At 39.5% G+C, this 14785-nt stretch overlaps 1 protein-coding gene across 1 annotated transcript in view; it reads right to left on the bottom strand.

Annotated features, from left to right (window-relative positions):
* The window catches only part of LOC124555975, a 502540-nt gene extending 489338 nt beyond the window's left edge, over positions 1–13202 (bottom strand). The window contains exon 1 of the mRNA XM_047130021.1: positions 13085–13202. The gene's annotated coding sequence lies outside the window, so the exon portion shown is untranslated. The remainder of the gene's footprint in view (positions 1–13084) is intronic.
* Between the last annotated feature and the right edge of the window lie 1583 nt (positions 13203–14785).

Raw genomic sequence — 14785 nt, 5'->3', positions numbered from 1 at the left:
ATGGGCGTGTAGACAACAATGAAACGAACAAATGACCCTAATAAATAAGGTTTGGAAACCTACGGTTCCTCCGATACGACGCAACACGACTGAGTATATGAACACCTCATGACAAAGAGTTCCCGATGATCCAAAGTGCAGATATGTACGAGGGCGTTGGTGAAAAGTAAAACCTCCGAATTGTTTATGTGAACTTTTTAAAGTTTTTAAATAAAATAAATGTTATTAATATTCTACATTTTTATTCTTCGTGTCTTTCTCAGCATAGTCGCACTGGCGACGAACACATTTCTCCCAACGAAAGAAAAGTTTGTTGATGTTTGTCTTTGTTGAAGCAGCCACGACCACGCCTGTGCTCGCACCGCTTCATCGCTGTCAAAGTGAAGTCCAAAAGTGTGTTAAGTTTTGAAAACAGAAGTAAATCGGATGGCGCCAAGTTAGGACTGTATGGAGCATTGTCGAGGGCAACGAACCCTAGGCGTCGGATTGTTGCTTATGTCGCAGCGTCATGCTGAAGAAGAGTGTGCTCCATGTATGGACGAATTCTTTGAATTCGAAACTGTATTACAGCACGATGTTTGTAGCGCACCGACAAGTTATGTTACACACACTGTCATGTTACACGCTGTAATTCGGAGCCCTCTGGCGGCACAGGGCTGCAAATATGTAGACATGAAAAATAAAGTTGTAGAATGTCAATTACGTTTTTTTTAAAAAGCTTTACGAATTTTCACATTAAAAATTCGGAGGCATCACTTTTCAGCACGCTCTCGTGTTTCAGGATAATCACGTTACAAGCGTTCCACATGTCCACCTTTCAGGTGAAGGTAGGCTTTAGCACGTCTTCTCATCGATGCCTATTCACGTTCAAAAATCCCATACATGTTATGAATGCACTGCAACCATCCACAATATGTTCCCGGAGTTCATGGATACCATCAACTGGGCTGGAATCCACCACAGCTTTTAAATATTCCCACACAAAGAAATTCAAAGGGTTCGAGTCGGGGGATGCGGGAAGCCAGGTATTGGCGACCCACGTCCGATTCACTCGGTGTCGTAGATTCGTGCTACGTTTAAGTGTCCCGGTGCACCATCATGCATTTACCACATATGCATCCATTCACCAAAAAGAACATCATCCAAAAAGCGATTAGCTTGTGTTGCAGGAAACGAAAGTATTCACGAATAGTAAATCGGCCAAGCAGGAAATGTGGCCGTACAGGGGGAACCATTGGTTTCCAGACCTATGTTTATTAGGATTACAGTGTGGCGACAAAAGTCATAGGATACCTCCTAATATCGTATCGAACCTCATTTTGCCGGCGTAGTGCAGAAACTCGACGCGGTATGGACTCAATAAGTCGCTGGAAGTCCCCTGTAGAAAACCTCTATAGCTGCCCATAACAGGAAAAGTGTTGCCGACGCAGGATTTTGTGCACGAACTGGCCTCTCGAGTATCCCGCATAGAAGAAGTTCGATGGGATTCATGTCGAGCGATCTGGGTCGCCAAAACATTCACTCGAACTGTCCACAATGTTCATCACACCAACCGCGAACAACTGTGGCCCAGTGACAGGCCGCATTCTCATCCACAAAAATAAAATCCATGAATGGCTGCAAATGGTCTCCAAGTAGCCGGACATAAGCATTTCCGGTCAGTGATAGGTTCTGTTGGACTAAAGGACCCAGTCCATTCCATATAATCATAGACCACACCATTATGCAGCCACTACCAGCTTGCAGAGTGCTTTGTTGACAACTTGGGTCCATGGCTTCGTGGGGCTTAATTCACAATCAAACCATCAGCTTTTGAAAACGGGATCCATCTGACCAGGCCACGGTTTTCCAGCGTCTAGGGTCCAACAGATATGGTCACGAGCCCAGATGAAGCAATGACGCCCTGTTAGCAAAGGCACTCGCTTCGGTCGTCTGCGGCCACAGTCCAATAACGCCAAATTTCGCTGCACTGTCCAAACGCACACGTTCGTCGTACGTCCGACAGTTATTTCTGCGGCTATTTTACGTTGTGCTGCTTGTCCGTTAGCACCGACAACTCTACGCAAACGCCGCTACTCTCGGTCGTTGTCCAAGGTATGAGGTGATATCTGAAATTTGGTAATTCGGCACACTCTTGACACTCTGGATCTCGGGATTCTGAATTCCCCAACGATTTCCGAAATTGGCCCCATACATTTAGCTCCAACTACCATTCCGCGTTCAAAGTCTTAATTCCCGTCGTGCGACCATAATCACGTCGGAAACCTTTTCACATGTATCAATCATCTATGTACAAATGACAGTTCCGCCAATGCACTGCCATTTTATACCTTGTGTACGCAGTACTACAGACATCTTTATATCTGCATATCGCCATCCCATGACTTGTCACCTCAGTGTATTTGGATTGTTTCATTGTTCTCTACTCACTTCTTTCGTTTGTACCTGTAATACTCAAACACAATGTATACGAGTAATACTAAGAAATGAACACGTAATATCAGTAGTAGAGAAGCCGAATGGAAGATATGGATTTGTTGGAAGGGCTCTTGGAAAGCGCTGTGCATCTGTAAGGGAAACTGGAATATTGCTCCTGTGTTTAGAGTCCCTGTGAACTACGCATGGTCGCAGAAATCGAACGAATTCAGAGACGCATTGCTAGGATCATGACCAGTTTGTGTAGCCCATACGAAACTGTAACTGAGACGCTCAGGGAACTAATTGATCGTCTTTGGGAAAAAATGGCGACGTTGTAGTCACGAATCACTGTTGGGTAAATGTAGAAAGCCAATATCCGAGGTAGAGTGTGCGACGATTGTACTACCACCAACGTGAGAGAGATTATACCGCAAACAGCTATTATCTCATTTTACGCGAATGTAATACATCGCTGATATTGATACAAAATACTCTTTGCCAAGCTCTGCAAATTGGGCTGCAGAGAATATATACAGGGTGATTTCGCTAAATTGGACAAACTGCAGGACACGATTCCTGAGATGATAAGGAGTAAAAAAGGTCATACTGACGCATGGCCGTGAATGTATTTCAAGGGAGATACACACACTTAACGGTAGAGATAAAAGACCTTTGGCAGTGTGGGTTTGAATGACTGACAGCACACATGAGAACACACCAAGCATGTGGGAATGTTCTTCCTGTATTCGTGTTTTAGGTCCACACTCAAGAGGGCAGTGAGCTGGAGCATTCACGTAGCAGCCACATTACTCTCGGTACCACCAAAGGCATGTCTTCCAGCAGGGGGGGGCAGCGTCACCCGCAACAAGTCCAGATATGCCTTGCCTGTGAAGCATTGTGGAAGGATGCGTGACCCACGAGGCGGTCGCCAATAATCACTGCCCACACACTGAGGCTGCTGCACCGGTGCTGGCGGGACGCTGTTACCACACCACGGGGATTCTCCATAGCCCACAGGTGAAGTTCGCCTCATCTGTTAACAGGATAGGTAACATAAATCCCAGTATCGTGGTGGTCTGTGCGACGAACCAGAGATAAAACCGCAGCTGCGAGTATGTAATAATGCCTGTACGCGTTGTAAATGATACGGATAGTGGTATCCGTCGTGTACAATATTTCACACGGTCTTCTGGCTTACCCCATGCTGCGGGCCACCTGCCGTGTGCTGATACAGGGGTCACTGTCAAAGATCTTCTATCTCCACTTTAAGTGGGTGTATCTCCCTTGCAACGCACTTCCAACCATATGTCCGTACGACCTTCTTGATCCTTGTCCTCTCTGGGGTCCTTTCCTGCAGTTTGTCTTCATTTAGCAAAATCATCCTGCACGGGTACAGAAGTAGGGCACTCAGAAGTTTCGTCCATGGGCTACAATGCGGACTGGTCATGCGGACGGAGCTTTCAGCTGTTTATATAGCTGCCCTGTGACACTCTCGCTCTCGTAATTTAAATGTCGACGATTTCGCCTCATTGGGTTCTATCTACAAGTTGTGAATCCATTCAAAAAACTAGTCCGATATCCATTACTTGGATCCAACAGACCAACAGCTAGTCGAGATGCACAACATTTTTGTTGCGAAATTCATCTTGATTCGAAACTGGAATAGGGTATAACAGGTAATGACAGAATAGTCAAATGACGAGTGTTACATTTAGATAATTCTACATGAAAGATTGCCAGGGATGGGAACATAATCGAAAATAAGCAAATCCTGACTTTTCACTGTATACTTTGTTTTTCCAGAATCTAAGGAAAGTTTCAGCACAGAACATTGAGTTTACCAGTGCCTCGTAATAGCTGCATCATTTTAAGAACACAAAGGCGAGAATTAATGCTCATAAATGTGATCGTCCAAATCAACGGCATGTCCTAAAACCTACATACGTTCAGATAATACACAACTTTTAGTGACGACACTTCCCACTCTCAGCATCGTAACTACAGGTCCCAGAACCATAATACCGTGAGGTGCTTAGTTTGTATGCGACTTCACTCTTGCAATAAAGCATACGTGAGGCAGAGGAAATGCCTACTTAAGTTTAATTTATTAGTCCCCCTCACTTCTTTTGTATGGGAGCAAGGACTATAGTCTTATGTGGTGTATCTTAGGCATATGCGGCCCTGGAATACAAACAAAATGGCTATCTACGAGCAGAATGCTACAACGATCAGACATCACTGTTTAAGAAAATAAGCTTTTGCCAAAAAGAAAGGAAAAAAAGGAATCGAGACATGAAGCGTGGTGCTAAGAGAGAGTGTATAAAATAATCATAAAGAATATTAAAAAGGATAACACTTTCTAAAGTTCTGCAAAATTATATTTATTTGATCACGAGCCGGCTTTCGGCTTCTCAGGCCATCTTCAGTTGACAACTGATTGTCGCAAACATAGATAAACATGATGTGCGACTTACACAGATATTATTTCTACAGAAGATACAAAAATGGCACAGAAAAATATTACAGTTATTACATTAACTAAAATGGGGGTTAACAAAGATTTTAGGTACAGATACATACAACAACTGACGAGAAATAAAATGAATTTACAGTCAGAATCTAGTATTTATGACGAACACTTAATTTAACAATACTAGATTCTAACTGTAAATTCATTTTATTTCTCATCAATTGTTATATGTGTCTCTACACAAAAACTTTGTATACCCTTTTTTTAGTTAAAGTAATTAATGTAACCGAGCGAGGTGGCGCAGTGGTTAGACACTGGACTCGCATTCGGAAGGACGACGGTTCAATCCCGCGTCCGGCCATCCTGATTTAGGTTTTCCGTGATTTCCCTAAATCACTCCAGGCAAATGCCGGGATGGTTCCTCTGAAAGGACACGGCCGACTTCCTTCCCCATCCTTCCCTAATCCGATGAGACCGATGACCGCGCTGTCTGGTCTCCTTCCCCAAACCAACCAACCAACCTAATTAATGTAATATTTTCCTATGTAAAGAATTAGTCATTTCTGTATCTTCTGTACTAATATTATCTGTATAAGTCGCATATCATGTTTATCTGTATTTTCGACAGTCAGTTGTCACCTGAAGATGGCCTGGTAAGCCGAAAGCCGGTTCGTGACCAAATAAGTATAATTTTACAGAACATTTGGAAGTGGTAACATTTTAATATTATTATCATGTTCAGCCAAAAACCGATGGAAAGTTCTGTTAACGTTATAATAAGAAACATTTTATATTCTTGTGTACGTCTTTGTCAGCCTCTAGAATCACAAAAATGGCCCTGAACCAGTCCCATTTACATCAAGTATATTCCAATCCTGCGAGAGACAATTGGCTGTTGAATAACTCTTCAGAAGCGTTTAGTACAGAGTCTTAGGTGCTTAGAAACTGCCCTCTCGCTTTCAGATTCTTGAAATGTTTGATCTCGTTTGTACGTTAGCGTTCAAGATGCTATCAACAAGCATATCACACGAGAACACTAACCTACTGAGGCCCTATCATTCGGCAGGAATTAATAGCGGAATCCACGAACAACCGCAGCAGGATGGGTGTGATTCAATCCTCGGTGCTTTCAAATACTACCGTACTTTTGTTTTCCACATTCTTTACCAGCCGAAATTCTTCAGAGCTGTCACTGAGGGGTGTTGGGATGGAGGAAGGGAGCTCCAAAGGACTATGGACAAAAATGCGATATGTATGGTGCATACAACACACTGCAACAAAATATGGCTTGTGAATTGAAAAACTGTGTGTAAGGCGGCCCTCTAGCCGGAGGCAGATGGTTCCAATCCTGTCAGATGAAGTCATTTTCATCCCTAACATGTATACCAAATACCTGGTTTACATTCCAAATCTTTCCGTAATCTCTCGTAAAGGGAGAGCATGGCACACTACTTATGGTGACCCATCGGCCGTATAGGTGCGTTATGCGCTTGGCGCTCCATGCCATTATCAGATTTCACACACTCCCTTCGTCTCATTTCACACTCATGTTCAACAGGGACATCATACTATACTCTCACAGTACTCAACACAGTCAGTCATATGACGCACGAATGACTATGTATACGTACTAAGGCAGTCGAACGAATTGATGTTACCTGATACCTTGTAGGAGTGGTGTTTTAACATAACAAACGGTAAAGTTTACGGTTGGTTGATTCGGGAGGGGACAAACAACGAGGTAATCGGTCCCACTGGATTAAGGGAAGGATGGGGAAGGAAGCCGAAAGTGCCCTTTCAAAGGAAGCATCCCGGCATTTGCCTGAAGCGATTTAGGGAAATCATGGGAAACCCGCATTAGCATGGCTGGACGCGGATTTGAACTGTCCTGAATGCGGGTAAAGTTTACGCCACTCACTATGAGGTTACTAGGAATGAACACTAGCTCAAATCAGACGATGGTGTGCAAAGAATATTCGTATCCTCTCCGAAAGGACCCCATCTGCACTTTCTTCGAATAACGAAGAGATTTTTCGACGATGTAAATGATGGTCGAACAAATTTCCACTAAAGGGCCAGTATTGTTTTAGGGTTATACCAGCTCATTCGATAAAGAAACACACGCAGTACCACATCGAACCTATAGAAGGAATTTGTGTTACAGAAGTTCAGGAGCAAACGAAGATTCTTTAAAGATATGCGTGGAAGTGCGGACGGTAACGAATCAATATCACACCGCACGTTGAGCTGTTTAGCGCACCTGCTTGTGGGCATATCTAAAGAAGAGTACGACTCATAAGGTGAACTAAAACGATGGAGGAGCTGGGTGAACACTTCAGAGAGACAAAACGTCAGGCTGAGGAATGCAAATTGCGCCTTCAGGTATTTTACTGAAATTAGTAAAATGGAGGACAATCTTCAATGGTGATCCAAAAACATGCGTGTTCAAATACGTATCAATATTTACTTAGTATTAAAATTACTTTTGTGCCAACGAAGACTTCACGGGTACGTGACATTTTCATGCGTACGTTACACACTGTGCCCCTCTGCAGTCTTTCCACGGGAAACGGAGCCCGAGAACCAACGGACAGTGACGAGGATTACCGAGGCCAACAAACAACCAAGATTACAATAATTAAATGTACTTCCGCCTTTCCTTATGAGACTCCACAGCCGATTATTTACAAAGTACAATCTCAGAGCGATTTGTAACAAAACGACTCAGTACAATTACTTCCGTCAGCAAAAAGTCCAACTCATCCCGGAGTCTCTCGTAATTAGCGATTTTCCAGGCAAGTCGCCAATTTCGTAATAGGAAAGTGATCTCGGCAAGGAAGGTAATCGAACGAGAATACTACGCAGCATTTCAAAATTCTTTTGCTCTCTCGCATATCGGTTATAGTGATATATTTGACTCTCTGTAAAGAAATTTGATGGCAGTTACGGCAGGGATCCCAATGGCCGCAAACAATATAAGTAGAAAAAGAACACATCTAATGGAAAAAAATTCTGTAAATGGGCGGTCGAATTCATTTCAACAAAGCGGCTCAATTTCTAAAAAGCAACTATAAACACAGAAAAGTATATAACGAATTGATTTATATGTAAGAAAGTTCCTGCTGCTGAGGTGCTTTTTACGTTGTACATTTTAGTCTTTCGTGTTTCAACGTAAACAAATGCTAGTAGTACACACAGGTTGAGGGATGTGAACTACGATTGTGTGCATTAAGGCTCGTATTAATTCTCCGTATTTCATATAATTCTGCACGTACGGCGATCAAAACATATATTAATTCATAGGTTTTTACATTATACTACAATAGTTGTTATCCTTGGATCCAACGGAATGTAGTTTCTGGGCTGTGCAAAGAAGTCAAATACGTACATTTCTTTAAATGCAGTACTTGAAATGTGATATCACTACTAAAGGCTACCGTATTACAGCGCTAATTCTAATTTTAAAATAGCCCAAAACTTTAAATTTGTGTGTTTCTGCAAAGATATTCTTCAACGGACGAGGAGGAGTTGCCCAACGGAAAGTTCTTTAGTTAAGTATTAAACTCAGCCACATTAACCACCAGACATTTAATATATATCTAAATCTTTTCTGTACCAATGAATTATTTATAGAGACTGTTTTTCATGCTAGTGTTCTACTGTTTAAACTTTTTTGAGGAAGGTAAATATTGGGAATGACAAAAGACATTGATAATAACTGCACGGGGATCATTGGCTGAGTGCACGAATTTCACCAGGATGCCACTTCGGTGACTTGAGTGTGTATAACCTCCACCAGTGATCAAACCTGGGAAAGGGGACCTACAACTTAACAGTGAATCCGAACCATGTGTCATTCCTGGTGACTTTTCACACATTGTGAGGTGACGGCTAGATTAAAGGCAGACTGAAAACTTCCATGGTCCAGCCGGGCTTCGATAATGTGACCTCTCAGTTTTCAGTCACACACTTCACTGCTAGACCACCAGGCAGACACAAAGGAAATTAATACATACAAACTTCTTAGATGATGTGTGTGTGGAGGAGTTCTAAAAATAGCATCAGCTTATATATGAATAAATGTGTCCACTCCTGGACATATTTTTCATTTAGTGACGTGGATGATACTCAGATGTTTAATATTAAAAATGAAAACACTGCCACAAAAGTGTGCAATATTGTTTACACAGAACTGCCATGAACTTCAATTCTGTGGTGTATGTGGCTTTTGTTTAACTACAGTACTTAAAATATGACAACAAAAGTACTCTTTGAAATCTGTAGATACAGAAGGTTGCTTCTGGAATGAAACTGTATGGGTGGAAAGGGAAAGGACTCCTGTACATTTTGTGCTTATTGACTTTTTTTGTTACAACTAAATATTATCAAACTAGAAATATACCAGTCAAGGGAAATATGGCAGTACAAATTATCTATGAAATTGTCTACAGTCCTCATGCACAGAAGATTCAGTCTTTTAACACCCAGTAGATGTTGAGGGCATTATAAAATGAACAAAGAACCAGACTGGAAAAAGATTCAGAAGGAACTAGCTTTGGCCTTGTTTAAGGGGAGATCCTACGAGTTTTAAGAATCGATGAGCAACCTAAATCAGAAAGATATCTGAGTCGTTCTTCTCATGACCAGGAGTCCAATATCTTAATTACAGTTCCACCTCTCCCAGTAATTATCGTAGAACAGAAGTTGGAGAAACAGGGTGTATGTAAAAACCTCTGCTGAAGACAATGGAATAATTTTACATGAACAACAAAGCATAGAAACATTTCAGTTTCTTTTAGCATAATGTTGGGTTAAAAATCTGCACAACTAATTGTTTCTTCTTACAGTTACTTTTATTTCTGGAAGGACCTAAATAAGTATTTTTGTCAGTCACGCTTCACATTGCAGTCAAGTAACACCAGAGGTGAAGAAACATTAAAAATTGGGCTTAGACAAAGAAGAACCTCTCACTGACATGCATATTCAAAGAATCTCTACAGAATATAAGATAAATTAGTGCAACCTCTGAGATGAGGGAATTCTAAGAGGCTGTATCTTGGCTGCAAGAAAATTATATTTTACCAAGACTGCTATCATTCAAAGTAGCTAATACATTATTTCTTTAATACGAAAATTATAAAAAAAAACACACTAATATTCTTATTACTGTAGAATTCAGCCTATTCACTGAATTTTGTCTTCCTTGAATGCAACATACCAAGTACTCTTCTGCTAGTGAAAACAATGGAGTTACTCTGAAAACGAAGGAAGGAAAGTTTCATGGCTCCTAATTCTGTGAAGTCCAGCACATCCTCATGCCAAAAAATGCATGTGGTAGACCAACAGCCTTTCTCCAAGTCACAGGAGGGAGAGCTAATACTCTGTGATGTAGTCTCAATCAAGTTAAAGATTAAATAAAAGAAAATACATAAAATAATCATGGTTCAATTTATTCTATTTTCCTTTGCATCTGCCTCACTCAGCCAATTCAAGTAACTTTTTTGGAACTAGCTATTCTAGACTCTCATATTTTTCTCAAGTACAGCCCATTCTACCACTTTATATCAAACACTAAATCCCAGGTACAAAGAAAATAGATAATAATTAAATTTGGACAAAACTAAGTACAAATAATTCAGTAACCGTTGCCCAACACTACAAAAATACCTTACTCAAACAATGTAATGCAAGAAACAGATAATGTTACTTTTTTTGTGTAAAAAACAGATCACATCTTAACAGAAAACCCACCCCCTAGAATGGTATAAGTGTGCCGACTTAGTTCAGCTATGTTTGCAGTACACAATTCCTATGTAACTTAAAAATGAAGAAACTAGTTTATTCTGCCGATTTCAATGCACTACTGTGTTACAGAATCATATTTTGGGTGAACTCATCTTACAGGAAAAGTATTTTCAGAATACAGAAGCGTGTTATAAGAATTGTATCTGGTGTTAAGTCTAGATGAAGACTTCAAGGGGTTAATATTGGTACACAAGGGAGCCAGATGCATGAAGAGACACAAATCTAACAAAGTCTATAAACGTTTGTTAGGTAATGTGGTAGAGTTTAAGACAGAATTAAAGAACTTGCTATAGTGCAACTCCTACCACAGTTAACAGTAGTTTCACATGAGCTCTTAAAATTAATCTTTTATGTTATTTTTAGAATCACTGAACTACAATAATCTTTCATAATGTTCAGCTGCTTCATTATACTGCACTTAAGCAAAATGCTCATCTTTGACTACTTTTCATATCCTAGACATACCACACAACTAATATAATGTAATCCAAACAAATTTGTATCATTGTTCATTTATTCATTTGTACTCTTCGTGTCAATATTATCTGCCTCATGTTTAAAACAAACAGAAAAATAGTATCAGCTCTGCTGAATGTATCACACATATTTTTTACTTAATATTACTCAACAGAGAATGCAACAGAAAAAAAGGTCTGGAAATAAAACTATTAATTTGGAAGCAGAAATTCTTGGGAAACTAGGTGGAAATCACATTTCACTCTCTACTGATGAGACTATGCTACACAACATTGATCAAATTGCAACTACACTGTTTACAAAAATTAATAATTACTTCCAATGAGAAACTCCTAGCACTTCGTTAAAGTACAAGACAGACAATTTATTAAGCCATAAATTTACATCCGTTGGTGAACATGCACCCTTATATCCTGTTTCCTTTGTGTGTTCAAAACTCTATAGCTGTTAGATACATGTGAATGTACTCTGAATTGTCAACAGAGCACCCTATGACTGTGGCACCAAAAATCTGCACTGTATAATCAGTTAAGCTTTGAATGAAGATTAACGCTTAATTCTTTGTACAACAGTCAAATATTAATCGCCACAAAGAGAGGTCAAACATTTTCTAAGCAGCATGCCTTGCAGTCAAATAATATTTCTCAAACGACATCATTTTCACAAACAGCAACCAATATGTTATTCATGAACACCAGATTTCTTTTATAAACCTATCATCATCAGTCAAACGTGGATATTTAGAATTAACAGAATTTTCATACATATGCCATAGTACAAGTATTTCTCAACTGTCTTACAATTGGGAAAAAAACTGTCTACCACTTATTCAGCAATTCACACAACAGAAGATGTAAGCTAAAAACAAATGAAAACATGCACCAATCAGTATACTTCACAACAAACTATACGTAAACATACTCAATTCTGCATATTTTGATGTCTTATAGTTCAAAATATTTTTGTTCTCAAACAGGTCCCCATGCTAATAGATAAAATATTGTTCCAATTCTATGTTTAGGTCATTACCAAGCCTTCTGCACATGTTATCCTTGTAATAAATATGTGAAGGAAACTATTTTGGACACTGCAATTCAAGCTGTACTGTATGTGTGTCACCACAGTACATTTTGAAATACAATACACTGCATGTCATTACCGTAAGTAGCTGCAAGAATAACTTTACAACCTCTGTACACTGCAAGATGCATGTAGGAGGTTAAATCATAACAAGTAAGCTGCAGCATGTGTGCTGTTATCATTATACGGCCTAAATCATTCCACTTTTCCGGTTTTGAAAAAGAAAACATAGCAGAGATCTGGGAAACAAAATATTTGGGTACAGTTTGTACAGGAAGTTCTATATAAACAGAAGAATTTCTAGTGTTTCTATGATTCAGCTTAAACTTCTTCTAGGTCGTTGCTTTATTACTGAATTTGATATCAACAGTATCTGAATGGACGAACATATCACTACTAATTAGTCTTTCTCCATACGAAACGCTTGGGCTATTCAATGGAAAGAAATAAACTAGTTATCCTATACTAATGACATAAACAACGGGCAACGGGAAACAATCCATTAGTAATGCATTGTATTCCCTTTGTTCAACTCTCTTTCCAAAGCTTCACATATTCAAGAACACTTATACGACAGATACATAACATTTATTAACAGTGGGTTAGTACACAAATAGTTTGACAACTTTTAACTGCCTATAATCCGGCTACGAGCAGGCTACTCTAACACACGTGTGAGGGCAGGGACGCCAACCACGCCAACAAATTATCATATTTTTACCATATTCGTGTATATTTTAGAATAACAACTACAGGTAAGGGCCCCAGTATATATCTGTCGTTTACGTGAAGCTTCCCTCTTCCTTGTCAGAAAATCAACACAGGTTTACTTACTTTTTCCTCAGCAATCTCGTACGAATGTTCGTTTACTGACATTCTCCTAACCTCTTGAATTTCGAAAACACTTCCATGAATCCTACCGATGCACTAGTATTTGGCGAAACAATTGAAATATTCGCCCACTAATTACTTTTCAGAAGCCATTATAGTACACTGAACGCGAAAACAAACGATAAACGATAATTTTCCCATTATTTCTTACATCTATCACGAGATACCGCCACATACAAATGCCACTACAGTCCTGGCAGCTTTTACCCCGCGCGTTTTTAAACTGAGAGAAATTTACCACTTAAACGAATTTTTAGTCCACGATGTGAGCAAAGAGCAGTTTACTCGTAGGTGAACAGTTTTAGTTTCTGCTACGTAAATTTCTCAGTTTGCTACGTAACGGGCAAAATTGGCCTTTTTGCAAAAGAAATTCTAATATTTTTTCAAGCGGCAACGTAACTGTGTGGCAGACATGGTAACTTTCTTGAATTATTATAATCAGTCACTTAATTTCACCACACGTTTACTAGTTTTGAACACATTAGTAGGTTAAAATTATGTGATAAGAGAAAATGGAACGACAATATTCCTAAAAGCCACGAAATATAAGGCGAGATACTGTTCCGGAAACATTAACAAGTGGAAAAATTACTGCAATAAACTGTAAAATAAATGTCAACTCTTCATAAATAACAATAGAGGGCAAAGTGATACGACAACATTACATATCATAATCCTTCCGAATTTTCAAGAAATAAATAGTTTTCTTAGTTGAATATTACCTCTGTGTTGGGCACAATGTGATATTTTTGAAGTTTTGTTTCAGAAGGCAAAATCGGGATTATTCACATTGTGTTCTTCATTAGTCAATTACATTGTTTTCCAACTTACTCTGTATGTGCTCTATCACGGAAACTGCACAGTTTCAAATGCATGATTCATTTTCTAGGTTTTTTTTATTTTTTTCTAGTTGGATATGAATCCCACGAAAAATTAGACATAGAAGGGCGTCAATCCAAAAATAACACAACATTTTCAAACTGTTCGATACTTTGAATGTATGCAGATCTGTCTATTTCATTTTTATTATAATATTGTTACTGTAAATTTGCTGTAATGTTAACTGCTGTAAACAGATTTGTCGGTTCAGAGAATAATCTTCTTGTGCTTTCCTCTTCCTCTGATGACAGACATACATGATCTATCCCAGCGAAAGATATATTGTGCACGTTTTATTACTGTTCACTGCACATAAACAGCTTTAAAAACGCCAATGACGAGGTGTCTCAGGATTTGTGATTCCAAAACTTTTTCCCATTACTAGTGCCCTACACCTTTTCTTGGGTACATTTTTTCTGCATCACAGCTATCTGTGATAAATTCATCTACTTCAGCTATCACAGACGACTACTTTTAGCATTTTTACATTACAACACTAACGCTGAAGAAATAGCAGCGCAGCATTTCGTCCGTTGCGATACGGGTTTCGGCGTAAGCAGCTACCGACTGCAAGAGCCATCTACTCGTCGGACTAGGAACTTCTTTTTACGACCAACTCCCACTAAGGAACTTCGCCGCACTATATTTGACACCATCGTGGAGTCCAAGATTAAGCATATCGGTACTGCATTATTTTCTTAACGAAGATTGGTGTTAAAATGAGTACACTTTCTGCGATGTGGAATCTGCAGTTAATTTGTTGCA

The sequence above is a fragment of the Schistocerca americana genome, chromosome X (genome assembly GCF_021461395.2).
Source record: "Schistocerca americana isolate TAMUIC-IGC-003095 chromosome X, iqSchAmer2.1, whole genome shotgun sequence".
Lineage (NCBI taxonomy): Eukaryota > Metazoa > Arthropoda > Insecta > Orthoptera > Acrididae > Schistocerca > Schistocerca americana.
Note: the sequence above shows the minus strand (reverse complement) of the source record. Positions and strands in the feature narration are given on the sequence as shown.